At 35.9% G+C, this 6,338-nt stretch overlaps 1 long non-coding RNA gene across 1 annotated transcript; it reads left to right on the plus strand.

The window, feature by feature from the left end:
• Positions 1 to 5,102: 5,102 nt before the first annotated feature.
• On the plus strand, positions 5,103 to 5,933 carry LOC126161730 (uncharacterized). Its single transcript, XR_007534951.1, has 3 exons — positions 5,103 to 5,308; positions 5,463 to 5,573; positions 5,732 to 5,933. It is a non-coding gene; the product is annotated as an uncharacterized LOC126161730 (long non-coding RNA).
• Positions 5,934 to 6,338: the final 405 nt, after the last annotated feature.

The raw sequence follows: 6,338 nt of genomic DNA on the forward strand, positions 1-6,338 counted from the left end.
TTGACTCCCATAATTATCTGCTTATATGTGTGCTTGTACTACAGGTTATTGGTAAAGCAAATACTAATTGAATAGGTCTTCACACTTTTAGTACTTAGCAGAAATTCTGAAAAAAGTAAATTGTTTTATTACTGTACCACCTCTATGGTCAATTAAGAGGTACTGACTGGTTTCTTTGAACATTTAATAGACGCCTTCTTTTTACCTGCTATTGATTAAGAGCCATTCCAAGTTCTTCGCTTTTTTCATGAGGTTTGTTATTCTGTACACTAATATTTCTTCTTCTAAATGTTAAATAATGCATTCAGACATTGTTGGTATTAAAGATAATTCATGAAATAAATTATATTTAAACCAGAAAATTAAAGGTTCCATGTGGCACATGTAACTTGCTACACCCATGTATGTACAGATTCCAAATTGTCTGTGAATTTGAGTTACAAACTTTTTAAAACAGAAATATGAAGAGCACAATACTTTGGGTCTACAATAACTCAAACGTAAAATACTTTAGTTTCCTATGGGAAACTTTGTTCCTTACATGACTCGTGCAACTGCTTTCACTCTTAATGGAAAACTAAATGGTTTATGTTAAAGTTAACTAGGAAAAAGTGTAACCATTGTTACATAATTTCTGTGATGTAAGATTCCTTAATGTTAATTCCTTCCTTTGGCATCATAACTTGATAATTTCAGTTCCATATGGGACATATGAACTAACAAAATGAAATGCTTTTATTACTATGACCCAACAAAATCTTTTAAACATGTAGTTCACAGTTCAAGTCAGCAAAAAGTGTAACCGTGTAATTAAGGTAAATGTTGATGAAAATTAGGCATGTAACATGAATACTGAAATTTCCTAGATTTCCAAGTGTAATTGTATTCTGTACTTTGTAGTATTGAAAGATAATTACATATGATTATTTGCATTCTCTCCCCCCCCCTCCCTCCCCCTCAACCCAGGATAATATAATAGAAAGACCTTCTAGCAAAATACAGACAAAATTCAGAATATTAGGTTTTGCCTGACTCAGCCCCCTTATTCTAGAATGGTTCTAAAGTAATAAGAATGCTTAGGATCAATTGGAACATTGTGTTCATTCTAGGAAGTATTAAAACAAGAATTAACAGAGTAACAATTTTATTGCTCTTATGTTACAGAGTATCCACAAACATTATTGTTTGAAACATAGGGCCACTGCATACTCCATTAGATCACATCCATCCTATGATTAAACTGTTTTCTTAAAGTGAAAAATTCAAGTTAACATAGTTTCTCATACTGAAAGCCATCTGTCAAATAAGTCTCAGAACATAATTTTTTTCATTAATTTCACAAAATCACCTGTTTTTAACGCAAGTGCATATTTTGAAACAGCAAACATCTTAAAATAAGTTTATATAATAAACAATTATAATTTTGTTACAATATCTACACAAGATGTAAAGAGTTAATTTTACTTCAATGTGATTCATCCTTTCAAGTTCATCATTACACAACCACAAATCTATGTACAAAATAGTTTTAAGAAATCTGTCAAAATGTCACACCCATCTGCATGGAATGTCCCATTACATAATCTATTCCAATTTGGGCACTATACATGATTAAACAATAAGAGTTTATTTAACTTCTGCCTTACACTTGATTTGTTGTTTAAAATTTTCTCAGCAGACATTTTTTTCCATGTCTTTAAGCGTATGCAGGAGTACAGGGATGCAATCTTACAAACAAGTTTAGTCTTATGTAAGTCCTCAATCCCAATGGTAATCATGACCAGGAGCAGGAAATGGGTAATCTACAATTTTATTTTTAACACAATGCAAAATCTTGGCCTGAATATATTTCTGTCGCATATCCCCAGCAATCACAAACATCTGAAACAGTTTCTCTGAGTATTCTACAACAGAGTACACACAGTCACTTATTTTAACCAGTTTTCCCCAGTTAACAAAATTTACAAATGCATTTTTATTGGCCATATTGGGAAAAACATAGAGAGCATCACATTCTAATGCAGATTTAATTATTGGTGGCTTCAGAATGTGAAGACAGTCTTTACATGTGATCTGCCTTGACACGTGCAATGACACATACCCTGCAATATAATAGAGTATGTTTTGCTTGTAAAATGAGAACTTAATCGTATCATCAAGAAGTGCACACCACTTCTCTACTTCGTTTTCTGCAGCACTTTCATCACTTTCTACTACATGCTTTCTTGCATGAAAATCATAAACAGGTGGCAAACAACACACATTAAAATTTGAACAATTCCCATTCCCATTCATTGTAGTGACACTGTTACCCAAGAGCAACTTTCTCATGGCACATTTGAACGCGTATGCATTTGGATTGTTGTTCCTTGGTCTCGTGACAGTTTAGTTGTTTGCAAATACTTCAGAGGAGATTCAACATGAAGCATACTTGCCAGAGCTATGTGCCTGACTGACTGCATATTGAAAATTATCGCAAAAGCAAAAGTATTTCTTGCATGGAGCAGCAATGGAACACCAATGATTTTTAAGCTTTTGATATAATTTTCAGTGTCTCTGAACATATAAAGCCAATAAGATTTGTTGTCAAGTCTCAGGGGACTCTTATACTCTTTACCTAATGGATTTCTGGCGTTCAGAATATCAAAAATCCTATCAATATAATACAAAAATTCTACTGTTGCTTCACTTCCTTTAAAATTTGGATTGCCAACCCTCCTCAAAAACTGTATAGTATCTGCCACGCTAGAACTCAAAGTCTGTGCAGCTAATGAAACATTAATTTTTCTATATACATAACTTATATGTTGTCCTGATAGTTTGTTGGCAAATGTCATACCTTCTTCTTGTTGTACCTTGTTCAACTGCTCAATGAAATGCCATTTAATAATGCCAGTTGGAGACTTAATAGCAGATACTTCTGCTAGGGCATTTCTGGCCAACTTAATCATATGACACATGTCCAAGATACAATAAACACTGTATTTTTCCACAGGATGAGGAATGTGGCTTTTAAAATCACCCTTGTAAAAATTTAAAGTACAGCCAAGTGAATGTAAAGTGCTTATATTTACCTTGCAGACGTCACATATAACACACCAAACCCTAATGCCAGAACTAAGCAGCCTCTCTAAAGCAGATTTTATCAGTGTGGCCTGATTAATTGCATGTACACCGTTTATTAAGAAATATGCAATTGGGCATTTAAATTTGCCTTTAATAGAGTCAAGCATGAAAACCAGTGCCTCAGATGCCTCTATTACTTCTTTTGACTGAGGCACTTCCCCACCAAAGTCTAAAAAACCTGTGTATTGCTTAGTTCCTTGGTCCCAAACTACTTGCTTCCTAATTGCCATACTGTCTACAATTAGACATGAATCGCTGAACTGGTCCCTTACAATTGGGTTTAAATCAATGTACTTAAAAACGCTTGCCACCCATTTGGAAATGAATGATTTATGGGGCAGAGGCATTAACTTTTGCAGGTATTCATATGCTGCTGGTGAATAAAAGTACACAGTCATCACAAGCATTTTTCACATTTGTTGTGTATCTATTACCCTTTGACGAGAGAGAATTGTTCACTAAATTGCACACTAATTCCACTTGTATTCCTTTCTGATGATTGAGGAAGTTATGTAACTTCTCAGGAAGATGCCGCTTCTCCTTCAATGAACTTATGATGTCATCCATGGAAAACACTTTCTTTTCTCTTCTTCGAAGTTTTTCACGGACGCACTTCGGTTTACGTTTTAATTCGTGCACAATGTCTGAGAAAAAATTGCAAGTTTCGGTCGCCTTGTCTTCCATTTCTACTTTCGACTGTATACCACAATCAATTACTGAAGAACCAACTGCACTCTGAAATAAAGAAATAATTTCGTTATATATGAATGAAATAACTCAAGGCTTGATGAAAAAATATTATAAGAAAACTTTGGGGTTGTGAAAACATCATTATACTAACGTTTTCGACACAATTCGCAGCTTCGTCATTGGATAAATGGGACATGCTTTCCACGGAAGAATTCTCATTGACAATATTCTCCAGGCTATCAGTAGCTTCTGCAGGGGGCAAATCGAGCACGGATTCCATGACAGAACGCTAAAAACAAAAATATGGACCTGGATTACAACATTGCTTAGACCTATGTAGCCCATTTGTGTCTGTACGAAATAAATTCACAAAAGTAAAAAGCACACACATAGCAACGAAATTAATTAGCTACCTCAAATGGAGAAGGATAGTTGTCACTCAAAATCCTAACAACATGTCGTCGTGGCTGTTTATTTGGTGGCATGAAATGTGTCGTAAAGTCAATAACTGATGGCACTGCTTCGGGTTTGAGACGTTTCTTCCACGTTCCAGGGCTCAGTACGTAATCATCTTGTCGGAAATGGTTTCCGCAAAGAAGACTGCAAGACGTAGGATTAAAACCTTTCTGCTTCAAGGAAGTCTTCTTTAGCAGCTCTGGGTGTTTTAGAGGAAACCTGTTCAAAAACATCGAATTAGCAAACGCACAAAGTCTGTATTTTTATCGTATTGTATCGGTAGTCCTATGGTAAGTCACTTTCCTTACTCCATCGCTTCGTACAATTGAAAGCGGAACAAGAAATCACCATTTCGATAATCCTTAATTCCTTATACACCGTGCAGACCGAGAGAAACTTATTGGCAAGAAGTTCTTGCCAAATTCGAACATGGCGGTTGGCAGACTATACAGACGACAGTATTCTGCTGGTAGAGCCATCTATCGGTAGGTCCGGTAGTTGAGCATCCCTCATTTCGCTAGCTTTTAGAGGTGGGCCAAACGGTTATTCTGGAGTAACCGTTATCACAGTTCCAGTTATTCTTTGATAACCGTTATCGTTAACCGTTATTAATAACTGCCAAGTTATTTTTCGCTAGCGAATACCGATAACTCCGACAGTTAAATAACGACATAGTTGGAATCCATCAGTTAGTGATGGGCTAAACTGCGATTTTCCGATATCAGTGATTTCTGTGAATGCTACTTTTGAGTATCTGTTATTCTTAACTGTGATTTGTCGCAGTTAAGGAACATAGGTCGTGTATCCCTCCGCCACTGCTATTTCTGCGATTTCTGCTACTTCCGCGATTTCTGCTACTTCTGCGATTTCTGTGACTTCTGCTACTTCTGCGATTTCTGCTACTTCTGCGATTTCTGTGACTTCTGCTACTTCTGCGATTTCTGTGATTCCTGCGATTTCTGCGACTTACCACCGTATGAGAAAGTTACATCTGTCAACACAGAAAATTGCATCTCAACAAACCTGTCTTTGGCAAGTATGTTTTACGTTTTTTCTTCCGTTGGCTTTAATTTTGTATTAAAGAAACAACTGTGAAAATATTAATAGTGTAATTAATATGTAAGTAGCCGTACAGTACCGTAATAGTTCGTATTTAGAAAATGAATTGTAACATATTGTTATGTTCACAGGTACCTGAACTACATTTCAGTCACTCAGTAAAGTGATAACTCAAAATATCATTGTCAACAGATCTGAAGAAATTACCACTGCGTCTTTAGACCGTTTTCGTCAGACGAGAGGTTAGTTTCTAAGCGTTTCGATGGACTTAATTACTTCAGTGTGATCGTTCTTGCAAATGTGATATTCATTAAGCAAATATTAGCAATCTACTCTGTCAATTATATTGCTAGTAATTAATGACAGCAAAAATTGTTTAATAATCCTTGTGTTTTTGCAGACACAGTTCTGACTCTGATTACTGGTTGCTGTACGTATCTATCCACATCAAGGCTGTTTTTGAGAGAGACTCGTGAAGATTCAAGACAGTTCTTAGAGGATTTGCAGTTTAAAAGTGAAATAATTGTGAAATAAGTGTGTGAATGATTAAACTGTGTTTTATTGAAGTTGTTGTGCGATTTTAAAGGAATAATAAATGTCAAATACAGTGAGTGAATAATAAAAATCTCATTTTCCACATGTTTAAGCCGCCCTATACCCATAATTTTCCGCCACTTACTTACTGGTAAACACTTGTTGGAGAGTGACATGCCGCCCCCCCCCCCTTTCTCCACAATCTTGGTGTGACACTGACCTGTAACTTATCCCGAAGTCTACAATATGCATTTTGAGGCTGTTGATATGAAAGTGGGAAGTACAGATCTTCCAGTTAAATCAGGAATAGCTTAAGTGCATTACTTGAAAGTAACACAGGAAAAGCTTACTTATGTAGGTGGTAGTAGTGTCGGCAAAAAGTTCTTGTGTGTGAAGTTGCCATGTAGAACACCAAGTGTAAAACTTTTCTCCCGAGTCTTGAACTGTGTCGGAACAAAAGTGAGGCATTCATA

This window comes from Schistocerca cancellata, chromosome 2, assembly GCF_023864275.1.
Source record: "Schistocerca cancellata isolate TAMUIC-IGC-003103 chromosome 2, iqSchCanc2.1, whole genome shotgun sequence".
NCBI lineage: Eukaryota > Metazoa > Arthropoda > Insecta > Orthoptera > Acrididae > Schistocerca > Schistocerca cancellata.